The following is a 15,225-nucleotide window of genomic DNA, read 5'->3' as shown; positions in this document are numbered from 1 at the left end:
TGTTAGAATGAAAATTCGAATTCACGACATCGACAAAGACGAATATCGGAAAATATGTTGTCGGCACATTGTAATATGGTTCCAGGTTCCAGGAGTCGCTAAAAGTAATCATTTTATACGGAACACGGTTTAGACAAAGTACAGGCATTTACGGGGTTTACGTCCTGACTTCCATATTCCGTGCATAAAATTTTCTTTGTGTTCTGATACGGGCTCTGAATAAATTGTTGTTAGGTATGTTTATTTGTGAAGTTTTAGAATGAATTGTATACGTTTGCCTTTATTGCGGTCAATTGAGGGACAACAGAACTGTTGTGGGTTGAAATTACCTTCTAATTATACCTGCACTTCTGTCATCTCGTGTCCCCTCCCCCTCCTATGACAGAGAGACACAGCGGCCAAGGTCGCAGTCAATGGAATATTCCTCAGAATCAGTTGAAGCTTATTGCACACTATTCTGACGACATTTTATGTAACAGTTTACATTTTCAAGCACGTTTATTTACATTTTTAAGCACGTGTATTTGAAATTTGAAAATGGCCACAAAATCTACATATTTATTTTTGCTTCCTTTACTTTAGTGTTTACTAAAACCTTTTGATTAATTAATTTTATTTATTTTGGTTCACAAACAACAAACAATTCATATGACATTGGTATAATAATCACAAATCGTTATTTTAGATATTGTTCATTAATTATATGTGAACACAGCATGCACAAATAAAGAAAACAAAACATTTTTTTTTAATTGGCTAGCTTAATTGAATTCTATGATTGTTATAAAAGTTATTACTAAGTGACTATTTGATTTTATAAATTGCGTTACAGTTTTTCTATAATTATTCAATGTATCGTGGAAAGAAATCAATATCAGCATTACTTTCTACATTATTATACAATCTTAACATACGTGATAATGCATTAAAGTGCGCCATATTATTATTGAAGGTTGGAAGATAAAATATGTACGATCTCAATCGCCGACTGGGACATTTAGGGGTACATTCGGGGGATTTTATTTAAGAAACAATATAAATATTTTGAAATAAATTTTTCACATAAATTTATCGGAAAAATTAATTTACAATTAAGCACATTTATAACTGCATTTATTTAAAGTGTTTACACTTAAACTTTAAAACGTAAAAAATAGAATATTTTAACATGCAAGAAATTATGGTCACTCGGTCAGAATAAGTTGTGACAATAATTTGTCTTTTAGCAACAGCGCACTGTATATAATTGTAGAAAAATACTGTTCTTAGTAAAAAAAAAACTTGTAAAATGTATTCCTTAGTAGGGGATTTCCTAGTGAGGAATTCATTCTAACGTAAGTATTTTATTATTATATTTATAATAATGAAATACTTAAAAAATTATTAAAATTAAAATGTACAATCATTTTATAAATTTGTATAAAAACTTATTTAATTTTTAGTTATATGTCGACTGGTCTCGAGGTTACTACCTCGTCGTCAGGACTTATACTAACTTTGAAAAAACTTACGTTACTATTTACATGATAATATATGAAAATAAAAGAACAGAAGGAAGAGAGAGAATGAAAATTATACAAATCATAACGGAAATATTTTTAAAAGTGGAATTGGAAGTTAAATTTAATTGTTTTTTTATTTAGGGATATTTTTGGTTAATAGCTTTACTTATTTTTTATCCTTTAAAGTTGTCTAAACGAAGGCCACATTTATAAATATGTCATTTTCTACGCAAGTAAGTAAATATATATATATATATATATATATATTGTTATATTGTATTATTTTTATATTATTTTTATTTACATTTTTTTTGCACCACAACAGGCCAGGAGGCCTAATTACAGTGGTGAATTACATCACAGAGCACCCAGGCTTGAGAAAAATCACATTTCAATTTTTGTGTTCTCACCGGGAATGAGTTTACTCACTGGTTTTTTGAAAAAAAAATCTTATTTACGTCCTCAAGGTTTACAAATAATAAAATCTTCAATATGTTGCGTGGAAAATAGTTAGAAGCATATATGTGTTTTCATCAATTTTCCAGGGCTGCATTCGTTTATAATGCATATATTAAAAATTCGGAGAATTTATTTTTTTGCATTTTAAAAAAGTTTGTATTTTATCGTTTGCAAACAACAATTATCTTTAATGGATAATTAATTGATTAATTTCTATATATTATCTTATTTCAATTGATTTTTAGTAATCCTTAATTATTTCAACTGACATTTCAAGCATTTTTTAAAAACTCTTACAAAAAATGCACCACTGTTTTTAAGTAGACCAGAGTTTGACATTTGCACAATTATGTATTCAAAAATCAATTATTTATGTTTTGGAATTCAACCATAAACAAGAATCTACTTAAATTCAATATTTGAATATTAATAATTTTTAATTTTAAAATTTAATTTAATACAAGTATCTTGGTACCTACTTATCAATGAAAAGTCTTTTCCTTTTATCCGGATAGTTTTCGCACGTTTTTACGACACAATCAATCATTTTTATTTTCATTTCTTTGGTTTCGAATTAAATGTCAAGGTCGCATCAAAACACGGCTGGCGGTTAAAGAATGACTAAATTCGCGTTGGGCATGAATTGAGTGTCATAGTTTTAGAAGGTTCAGGGTAAAACACGGTCTGACTTTTCTTCCGACGTATTACCGTATTTTCTCTCCAAATTATGGCACTAGAGCAGTGTTTTTTTCATGATTTTGATTGGAGCACGACAAGGCCTCTTAGCCAATCACATGAGGAGATAAAACGAAAAACTAACTCTTATTACGAATATATAAATAGCGCAAAAAAGTCCAAAAAGTTTGTTCAACCAGCTAATAGCAGGCAAGCCATCGTTCGGGCAGGATAACGTCTGTCGGGTCCACTAGTAATATATATATAAAACAACGCTTCAAACGAACGATTTTAAATTCACAACTAAAAGTTGCAACTTTCTCTCGACCAACTAAAATAATATTGTCTGGTTAAAGCACTTTAAAAATAGGTTTCTTCAATTCTTAAATCCTGTTCTTATATTTGGAAATAGACACACTAAATATTTTTGTCCTCTGTTTTAAAACTATGTTATTGCAAGGGGGATGTAATATATATTATTACTATAATCAATAAATACATACATGTATGTTTGAATAATTTATATAGTGCTTTTTTTGTGAAAATCACCGCAAGGGCGCTGTACAATAAATAAATATCCCAGCACGTCTTGCAGCTACAGAGCGCATGGATGGTTTGGATTCTAGTTCCTCGTCTCCAATTATGATATATAACAGTGATGATATATACGAGCTAGAATATATATAGTCTTGCAACTACAGAGCGCATGGACAGTAAGAAATCTAGCCCCTATTTACATTTTTTAATGTTGTTTTGACAATAAAGTTTAGAGTTGAAGTGATAATTAAAAAAACGAAATAAAAAACAAATTTATAAAAATAGAAGTTAGATTACAACAAGTCTTGCTGCTACTGAGCACATGGACGGTTGAAATTCCAGACCCCGTTTACTAAATTTAGATATTTGATAGTTGATAACATTTACATAATATGATTTATATAATATGATAGCTAACATCACAAAGAGTCTTGCAGCTACAAGGCGCATTGACGAGTGGAAATTCAGCAACATAAGAATGATTTTGAAATTTTACAATAAAAAAAACGCAATAATTATACATCGAGCGAAGAACTTGTAAGTATGTCAATTAAGTGAACATGTAACAGCACAAAAAGTAAACGATAAAAATTTAAACAAAGATATGTGTTTTATTTAAACGCACAACTTTCATACAAATATTTAGACCCATATCCTAACCGAGATAAACAAATAATTAGGAAAAGGAATATATAAAATCTTAAAGATGGGAACATGGAAAGAAGAAATCTTCCTTAAAAAACGAAATAAAGTCTGAAAGGACTCGAAAGATCTTACAAGATTGAGATATATATCCTGAAAAAGCTTTGATCCAATTCATGAAATCTGACCGTAATTTTACGTAGCAATAGCATTTTTGGTGCTAAGTAATTTAATTCGCTGGCATATAGAATAGCAATAATTTTCATCACTATTATGCACTATTACGAATTACGAGTACTCGGATCTGCTGCATAGCAACAGTAATCCGCATAACTTTATTATTCAATCAACTCCATACATTATCTAACTCACATGGCTATTATTTTATATAAGCTTATTTTTGTACGATGCCAGTGCACAAATGCCATGTCATATATTATATTAGTTTATCACCAATTGATTATCATTAAACAGTTATATTAGCTAAACGATTGTTTAATGATTTATTCGTCAATCATCATATAAAAACATTAATAATCCTCACAATTTCCTCATTTATAAACGGTATTTCTGGTATTTACATTTATTTATTTATTTTCACATAAACGTCATAAATTGCCTTCAACATATGCATTGAACATAAACACGAAGAAAAAAATTCAAATGTACATATATATGCATATATAAATACGTAATAAAAATGATAAAATTTAATAACAATAGTAACAAGTAAATACAGTTAAGTTACCAAAAATATTTACAAAATATGCACATAAATATGAAAAAGCAAAAAAAAATATTTTCGAAAAAAGAGAAAAGTTTAAGAATAATATTGTGAGAGAAAAAAATAAATCAGTTTCGTTTTATAACTATTAAGTCCAGAACCTATATTTATTAGAGAATCAGATACATTTAAGTTTCCTTGTAATATTAATAAATGATTACGTTACAGTAATAAATAACATAAATTATGATTTACAAAATGTTTCGAAATGGTGAAAAGTGAATAAATTAAATATCTAAAAAACAAAAATACATGAATATTAATAGAAAAAATATACCCCGAGGAGTAACAATATAAGAGTATTTCAAGTTTTTTTTTTTTTTTTTACATTTTTTTTTTTGCACCACAACAGGCCAGGAGGCCTAATTACAGTGGTGAATTACATCACAGAGCACCCAGGCTTGAGAAAAATCACATTTTAATTTTTGTGTTCTCACCGGGAATCGAACCCGGAACCTTCCGTGCGTGAGTCAAGCGTCTTGACCACTACACCATGGAGGCCGCAATTTGTTTCAACAGAGAGGGCAAACATTTTCGTGAAGAAAATATATGGCGGTCTAGGCATTAACAGGACTTATGACCTGTCATTGGCTGGTTTAAGTGGCCACTTTACTCACTGTGTAACATTCACCATTCTGCCTATGTTTGAACATCCACTTTTTCTCAACTCTTCCATCTGTTGAATTTTGTGAATAACTCCCTAGAGAGGAAATCTAACCAGTTTGCAAAGCATTTGGACATACTCAAAACATTGTTAAATAAACGAGTAGTTTAGAATCAAAACTAACATTAAAAAAATATGCGTAAATTGAAAAAAAAACTTTTTGGCACTATCTATACTTTGTGTAACTTTTAACCATAGAAAAGCACTATACAAAATGAGCGTTGGCGTCAAAACTAACATTATTCATCGGATAAAGTTAGTTTTGATACAAAGCCCACCTAAACTAAAAAAATACATAAAGAGCTACCTCTTCATATAAAAAATGCACCTTCTCTAGCCACCTTCAAGAAACGCTACTAAAAAAAAACATACCATATCGTGGTTATACAAGTAAAAGTTACTATTTGCAAAAATGACGAAATTGAGATTATTGATTTTTTGACATCGTATTAGCATAATGCTTGACTTGACTCTCTGGAGTATACTAAGACAGAAAATTTAAATTGAGTACACATTCCCAAAACGTACCAAAAAACATTTATGTGAAGATTTAGAAATGTGAAAGATATGAACACTAGTATTCGTTTATATAAAACGATAATATCTCTGCACGTATTTATTTCTGTGGATATCTGTCATTGGTTTTATTCTCTGTATATGTTATTTGTTATATTTGTATTACATGTATTACTGTTGATATCCCCAATAAATAATAAAAAAAAAAATTATTTATGTTTGTCGATACTCTTTTTGTGTAATGAAGAGGAATTCAGAATAATACAATGAGGCTAATACTAGAAACAAATATATATTTAAATGTAGAAAGAACGCATAAAGAAATTTACTTTCTCACGGTAAAGCAAAAAATTAAATAAATTGCTACGATGTACTCATAAAATAAGTAAGAGGTAAAATCAAATATGTAATAAAATTTAACCTATAATACCATGCGCACGGAGCTAGAGATAAAAATAAAAAAATCTACCAATTAGGAGAAAAACAGAGGTTCCAAACTCATTGTATAGGAGTTTAAAATTGAACAATGAGTTACCCTAAGAAATAAAAGAATAAAAGCCTTATGTTTAAACAATTTTAATAAATTTTGATACAAAGTTTATTATTTTATTTTAATTTATATTTGTCTCGTAAAAACAAAACACATTATAGAATGTATACAATGGTTTAAATATGTAGGTAAAAATATATATAAATATATATAATGTGTCTCAATTACATTATGAGGATAACTTTTATCATAACATAATTATATTTATGTTAAGTACTTGTTTTAGTGTATCAGTGTTATTATTGTACATGTCAGGGTGGGTGAGGATGTGTGTATATGTGTATGGGTGAGTATTGTATGTATGTGACTTATTGAACTTATTGAACAAGGATTATAAAAAATTATCTGTTTTTTTTTAAACCTCAATGGGGAAACCTATCAACCACCTTATAGATTGATATAAAATTGTGAGTCTTGAAGTATATCAAAATATATGATGTTATTAAAAGTTTATATTTATTCTTAAGACGTTATGAATCAATTGAATTTGTATCCCAACTCAACACAATGGCCTTACGCTGTAACTAATTCGTTTCGTAAATTCATTCGTATCGCATGAGAGGGAACGGAAGCAAAATATGGTTTTGATTGCGTTAGAATGAGATGGATATATGACGAACGAACGAACTTACGAAACGAAATTGTGAAAGAATAAGCCTGCAGGGCTCTTGGCTTTATAGAATTAGGGATACGTCATTATTTTTTTGGTAAAATGTATCTTTATATGAATAAACAAAAAACATTTTTTATTTTTTTTATTTTTTTCGGAAGTTCAACAAGGATATACAAAATACATACATTTTTTAAGTAAGCATTACAATCTTAATATATATCCTCAATTATAAAACTCCACCATTTTTCATAAATTATATAAAATAAGTATGTAAAATCGATTTAAGTAATAATAAAGATTAAGTTTAGTGAAAGATAAGAATAAAGATTGAGTTAAAGAAATAGAATTGAGTTAAATATACGAAAATACTTTTTTTTTTAGAAAAGAAAAGAGAAAATAAGAACATATAAGATGTAATAAAATAAACTAAAATTAATTTACATACACAAAAATAAAGATTAGGCATTTGATTTAAGACACAAAGTAATATTTTTTTAATAATTATTTGTTCTATCATGATAAATGTCAATGTTATTTTTTTTTTCTATTTTGTATTTGAGTCTTAACGTACTTGCAAGAGGGTTAAAATGTGCCATATTGTTTGTAAAAATTGGAAGGTAAAATGTATCAGGTGATCTCAGACGTGATAGGTGATATATACTAAATGTAATGAAATATTTGTATATAACCACTTACCGACTTTTCTATGGCTACCGGTTTTGAGACGTACCCTTATCTTCGTCAGGACACCAATTAAACCAACAAGCAAAACCCACTATACACCTTTACTATAGTTGTTGCATAAAAATAAAAAAAAACAACAGTCATGCATTTTAATAAGCAACCATTGCATGAACTAATTAGGTTATGGAAATATTTTATATTGTGTGAGAAATAGTTGAAAAAGGAGGGAGGTTTAGGGTGACCATTACAATGGTACATCGTATGATGTGGTATGTTAAAAGGCTGTGTGGTGGGTTTTGCATGTTGGTTTAATTGGTGTCCTGGCAAAGAGACGGGTACGTCTCGAACCCAGTGGTCATAGGAAAGTTGTTATGTGGTTATATGCAAATATTTAATAACATTTAGTAAAACGTTTGACCACAATGTTAATGCTTTAAATATTAATAAAACATCACAAACAATATATTTTAGGTATACCGGTTTCATCGCTTTCGCAATATATACTATTTAATTAAATATGTACATAAAAAAATGAAAAGGGGTAGAAAAATTAAGCAAGGAGGTTACGAACATAGCATAAGTGATTGCTAGTGCAGTGATTTGGAGAAATCTTACATAGAATTATAAAACTGTCCAGTATTTTTCTATACAATTTTTTAAACACCTGTCTCAAATATTTTTTGTTGCAGTATTAATTTGAAGATGTCTTTATTTGAGAAGCATAAAAAATGAAGCATTGTCGAATAAAATCTATTAAGTTAAATACGTTTTAAAAATTATTGTTTTATTCCTTTTCAGGACCGTGAAAGCCTCTCAAAGAAAATGGACATTCTGAATTGGACCTGAGACCGTGGTAAGTGTTTTTATTATTTGAAAACATTGTTATTTTCATTATTTGAAAACATTGTTATTTTCATTATTTGAAAACATTGTTATTTTCATTAAGTTGAACATATTTTTTTATGGGTTTGAAATAACAAACCTTTATGGTAACGTTTGTATAATATTCAAACATGCAACATTTAAACATTGCAGTATTTAGGTTATTTTATTTCGGCAGAAAAATGTAAAATATAAATTTCAAAATTGATTCATGTTATATATATATATATATATAGGTTTATGATTCATATCATTGATTGTAGTGCTTTCACACTTATAGATAACGCAGACAGGGTATAGTTTAAGCTTATAACCGAGTTACACAGTTTAAATTCGCGCTGTGCCAGCGGGTGCTCTGCAAGACATCGGATCTTATTAGCATATAAATAATACGTATAAGGTGATTTTTCCAAAAAAGTGATAATGCGACATTGAACCTTAGTTATGCAGAATTTTAAATTATGGTGATTTTACAATAATATAATCTGCCTACTTTAATGCATCACATTTATAATGCAGTAAATTATATATATTTTTTACTGAATTTTTTACATAAGCATTCTTTTGAACAATTATTTGATTCCCGCCAAACTGCAATACGTGTTATTACGCCTGAGATAATCATTATTAAAAAATCGAGCACGTGTAACAAATATGTAACACCATTCAATGCCTTTCAATATAGAAATATATTTTATCGGCGTTTTTACGATACACAACAACGTCATTTTTACGATAGAAAATAAGAAAACTTAGCATGTGTAATATTAAAAGTATTCTTCGGCTAACTTTATGGCAATAACTCTACATATAACAATTTTATGGCAATAGCTTTACCGTTAATGTAATATTGATTTTGTTCTGTTGACATAAATCAGCTGCTATTACGACGCCATCTTTTTTGAAGCATTCACTGTGTCTCGGCCATCTATTGACCATTTTCATGAACTATAAAATACATTTCTCCGCGCGTCTTTGCTAAGACTGTAAAGTTACCCATGTTTAGAACCTTTCAGGATTTTTAAAGCTTTACGTTTTGTCCGCCAGGTGGTGATTTTACTGCAATTTAGTGCTGAAACATAGATACTTATCAACTTGGCATAAAGTTACGCCTAGGTATAGTGGCAGAATAAGGATGGGAATACCATCCTTATTATGGTGGTGGAATAAAGATGGCATTTCCATCCTTATTTTACCACGATGGCTAGGCGTAACTTTATACTAGGATTATAAGTAAGGCCTTAATAGTAATTTTTTAATATATTTTTTTAACCCAACTAAATAGAATATTAAGAAATGTACAGTGATATTTATTATTTTGCTTTCTAGGCCTAAAACACAAAAAAAAAATAATTGACCTATATCTCAAATGATTTGTAGATCTTAAACGGTATGAAACAATTATTGGAGAATATGTAAATCTAGGCATTTACGGCGCTATGACCTCTCATTCAATGGTTTAAGGGATCACTTTACACACTGCGTGAAATTCACCATTCTGCCTAATGTTGGTCTATTCAGATGAAATTTTAATATAAGTACTAAGACACGAACATAATTTGACTGTCAGCTTTTCTTTTTTGAGACGAATTTTTGCTCAGTTCAGAGTTTAGTTCAGTTCGAACCCAGAACGTCAATAATGGTTGGCGAATGTGTCAGCCACTAAACAATGAGGCTGACTTATCTCCACCTGATTTTACTATCTAGGATTTTTTACCTGAGAGCAGCCATCGACTCGTATCCAGGGTTTTAAGTTCCATTTTACATACATAAATATATTTTTCATCCGCCTGGACATAGATAAACTTTTATAATAAAAATTTGCTAATTGTTAAATTTTTTATTGTAAATGTAGCATATTTTTTTTATCATAAATGTTTTAAGTATGTCCAAATGTTTATAGGCTGGATTTAACTCCCTATAGAGATTGGCGTTTCGGTTATTTAAAATGAATAGCAGTAACAATTACTGTTTCACAAATCAAACCGTTTCGTTTGTTGTATCTCCAACTCAACACGGGGCTGTTGGGCTCATAGAGTTAGGGATCCTTTATTTATTTTTTAATATATGTTACTTTATGTATAAATAAAAAATAAACAAACTGTTTCTGTTGTTTACAGAAGCATGGGAAAAAAATCTAGTACGAGCAACTGCTGAAACATTTTCACAAAAGTTAATTAAACTGTTGTTTGTAATGACCCACGCTGCTTTAAACTGTTATTTAAGAAACAGTCTCACGTACCCTAAAGAGTTTTTTTTTATTGAGGGAGGCACTACTCTTAAAAAAAAAACAGCTTTTTTATTAAAACAGTCTCGGTTGCTTTTAGAAACAAGTAATATCCTGACTAGTTTTTGTTTTCAGCAACAGTTAAAAACGATTTCAACTATTTCAAAAAAATAACTGTGTTAACTGTTTTGAATGAATAACTATTTAAAAATAACTGCTTCATTTTTTTTATACCTCTACCCCCTTGGGAATTATTTTCATCTTAATTTGTTGCAACAGAGAGAAAACATTTTTAAGAGGCGGATTATATAAGCATTCTATTAAGATAATTTTAAAAAAATATTTAATTAATGTTCTTATGTACGTTTCTTTGAATTTCACTTATAAATTTAAATATGTATGTAATTTGCACGCACATTGACTAAATATGCACTTGTCGAGTTGTGAATCTCGTGCATGGGCTCGAAACATGAGGACGGTATCATCAATCAATAATAAACATCATTCAGCTATTTAAAGGTTAAAATATTTATTATTGTTACGAGGGAAGCTTATTCTCAACACCGCTTTAAAAACTAACAGTTCTTATTTTTTTATTCAGGAAAGAGGATTATCAGCAAAAAAACTATGATTGTTTTTTTTTGTTATCTGGTAAAATGAAACAGTGGAAACTAGCTGTCTCTTATGTTTAATTTCTAATAAGAAAGTTTAGTGGTGTGTTTATTTGTAAATACATGACTATTTAACTGAGCCATTAAAAAAAATGTATAGTAAGGCTGAAGTTCTTCATTATGTATACGAGGGGTAAACCACAGAATCTCCAAAAACTCAACTTTCAGAAGAGACAAATTTGTGATTTTTTAAACTTTAAACATCTTATATTTTTCAATGAGAGGCTTTGAAGTAAAAAAAAAAAATATATATAAATACATATTTAAAAAAAAATATTTCTTAAGTTAGCTTGTACAACGATTTGTATACAGGGTGTTCTTTAAACTTTGGTACATCCGAAACCACGATGATCAGTATGAGCAAGAAGACATATTGGCACATAAAAAAATAATTTATAACGACTAAAATCTTAAAAAATAAAATATAGAAAAAAAACAAATGGTTGCTTGCTTCTGCAGGGGAGACACGAAGAGGGGGGAGTCTGATACATCGTCAACCGCACGTCCGCACCCCCCTCGCTCTTCCCCTGCATAAGAAAGCAACCATTTGTTTATTTTTTTAAAAAAATTTTTCAAAGCAATAGTTAAGGGCAAGGCTACGTGTTTAATAGGTAATGGTGAATTTAGGTAACTATATATGAATTTCTAAAAAAATTACAACATAGTAAGTATTTAATGACATACATGTATGTATTGTAAGATAATTAATGAAGCTTTATAGTTTTATATCTTTAGATAATATTGTGGAAACTATGTCAATAATATTATTATAGGTTGGTGTTCTTTGTAATTTGACTTTGCTTCACCATTATTTTATTATGCTTCACCAACCCAATGGAGAATGCCAAGTTTGTGGTGTCAAGTAGTATAATTGAAATCAATTTTTGCAAGATTTAGAGACGGTTTTCAATTACGCTATTATTTAGATAGGCAAGTATTTATGTATAGTTTATTTTGGCGTTAATAACTAATTTTTCGTTTTTGATGGAGATTTCTAAATTTGCTTCTAATACCCTCATATAATACTTACTAAAGCTAGGGTTTCCTAGGACAGCGGTGCCCGTATCTTTACGGCCGTAGTGAACAGTGATGCGTTGGACAGCCGTCGTAGAGGTGGCTAGAGAGTGGTTTTATTTTTTAACGGTGTTATCAACACCGTTTTCCTAGGAAACAACTCTCTAATTACCGTTACGACGGCTGTCCACCGCATCACCGTTCACTACGGCCGTTAAGATACGGCCACCGCTGTCCTAGGAAACCCTAGCTTAAGAAATTTGAAAGTATCACACCAATCAAGTCACTTTATTGCTCCCTGGCTAGAAGTCATTTAGAATATATTTCTCCAGTCTGGTCGCCCCATTATCAGGTACATTCTGATTCACTCGAGCGCGTCCAGAAGAAATTTCTAAAATATATCATTTTAAACTTCACATTCCAGCTGCTTTATTTAATTATAATCAATTGTTGTCTTCAGCAAATCTTTTGAGACTTTCTGATAGAAGAATCCTAACTGACCTAATAGTATTTTTTAAAGTGATCAATTCATTAATTGACTGTCCTGATTTGCTGGAGTTGGTGTGTTTCCGTGTACCTGGTCGACATACCCGCCACAGATCTCCTTTTTGTTCTGCAAGTTCTAGGACCAACTATCACATGCACTCGCCTATCCCTAGGCTCCATAGATATGGCAATCAGTATGAGGACACGGCTGATATATTTGGTTCTGGACTTGATAGTTAAAAAACAAGTTTGATTTCTTTTTTTCCCTCGCAATATTTTTCTTAAAAAATTTTTTTAATTAAAAAATGTTTTTCCTCTTTTTATTTTTTCATATTTATGTATTTATTTCGTTAATATTTTTGGTTATTATGTGTATTCACCTACTTTTTACTATTGTTATAGTTATGAAATTTTATATTTTTTTGTTATGTTTTTATATACCTACGTATTTAAAAAAAAAAAACATATTTATGTTCAAAATATGTTAAAGGCAATTTATGCCGTTTATGTAAAATAAAATTAAAAAAATAATGGTGAAACGTATTTTAACTTTATCCCATTGGTTTACACGTCTTTGGTCGTTACGTTCAGAATGTCTTGTGAGTGTGAGATGTGTGAACAATGCCGTGACGTTATGTGTGTATTGTGTGCATATTGCATATACACGCTCGCCTGCACACTGCACACGCTCACACTGACGGAGAGAGCAGAATGCAGATATTGCATCCCACGAGCGTGTATTGTAGGAGTATACACCGAATTAAGTCTTCTCAGTCAAAACATAGCCATAATCAACCGTACGCTTAAAATGTTTCTTGTGTGTTTATGATGTCACATCGAACGCAATTCATATGAGGGTATTAAAAGCAAACTAAGAAATCTCTATTGAATGAGTTACTGAGATATTTATGAAAAGCTTTGAATAAAAAATTGATAGATTTCTAATTATACTTCACTAACTCAACGGAAAATTCTCAGTTGGGTGTGTCAAGTAGTATTATAAAAACCAGTTGTTGCAAAATTTAGAGACGGTTTTGAATTACGTTATTATTTAGGTGTGTACAGTTTATTTTGGCATTTCATTTTTTATCATTTATCATTTATTTATTCATATATATGTACATTACAAAATAAAATATCTTAATTCATACATATAGAAATAATTAGGTAAAATTAGGTATATGTAAAAAAAACACATTAGTATACATAATATCCAAAGAATAATATGTTAAAAAAGTAAGAGAATCTTGTAACGAAAAACTCCCTCAGAGACGTGAAAAATGTCAATGTCCAAAGTGATATTGTTCAACATAGAGATAGCCCTTCCAACAGGCATAACCATTGGCAGGTTGGTCCTGTATATTGGAATGTGAAACAGTCTATGTTGACGCTGTCTAAGGTAATTATCAGGAACAGAAAAGCTAATGCTCCGCATAATTTCAGGGTTGTCAATAATACCGCGCAACAATCGAAAGAAGTGCGTTGTTAAAAACACATTCCTTCTAGTCTTCAAACTGCTGTAACCAAGCATACCCTGGAGAAACTCAGTGGGATAAAGCCATGGATAATATCCGCACTCCCTCATGTAGAGAAACCGAAGAAATTTCTTCTGAACCCTCTCCACCATAAGAGAGTACTTCAACTCACACGGTCCCCAAATCATCGAGCCACTCTCGAGTCTACTTCGCACCAACGAGTTATAAAGAATTCTCAGTACTCGTGTACTACCAAAAACCCTAGCAGTACGCAAGACGAATCCTAACATCTTCAATGAACTACTACAAACTGTTTCGATCTGATCATGAAATGTCAGGGAACTCACAAAAGTGATGCCTAGATCTTTAACCTTCGCAATCCGCATAAGATTCTGGTCATTCATTCCATAGCGGAAGAATAGCGTTTTGTGGGCCCTGGTGAAAGACATAACTGAGCATTTTGAAATATTGAACAATAATTTATTTCGTCTTCCCCATTCAGATACGTTTAATATATCCGTTTGGAGAGAACGAAAATCATCCAAAGTTTTAACCCTCAAAAATAGTTTTAAGTCATCCGCGAATAATAAAAAACGCGATTTGACTACAACTTTTTTAATATCATTGATAAAAATAGAGAACAGTAATGGACCCAAGTTGGATCCCTGGGGAACACCTGAGTAAGTATTAAAAAATTTTGATGCAAACAAGCCATGTGAAACGTATTGATTTCGGTTTCGGAGGTAGCTCGCCATTAATTTTAGCATTCCATCCGAGAAACCGATCTCACTCAGCTTGTTTAACATAACATCATGATCGACTGTATCAAAGGCTTTGGCAAAGT

At 30.3% G+C, this 15,225-nt stretch overlaps 1 long non-coding RNA gene across 1 annotated transcript in view; it reads left to right on the top strand.

Annotated features, from left to right (window-relative positions):
• The window catches only part of LOC148282659 (uncharacterized), a 163,822-nt gene that overhangs the window by 36,744 nt on the left and 111,853 nt on the right, over positions 1 to 15,225 (top strand). Inside the window, exon 2 of the long non-coding RNA XR_015822032.1 lies at positions 8,425 to 8,479. This is a non-coding gene — a long non-coding RNA (uncharacterized LOC148282659). The remainder of the gene's footprint in view (positions 1 to 8,424; positions 8,480 to 15,225) is intronic.

Source organism: Micrasema longulum, unplaced genomic scaffold (genome assembly GCF_059751315.1).
Source record: "Micrasema longulum isolate JH-2025_06_02 unplaced genomic scaffold, ASM5975131v1 h1tg000306l, whole genome shotgun sequence".
NCBI lineage: Eukaryota > Metazoa > Arthropoda > Insecta > Trichoptera > Brachycentridae > Micrasema > Micrasema longulum.
Note: the sequence above shows the minus strand (reverse complement) of the source record. Positions and strands in the feature narration are given on the sequence as shown.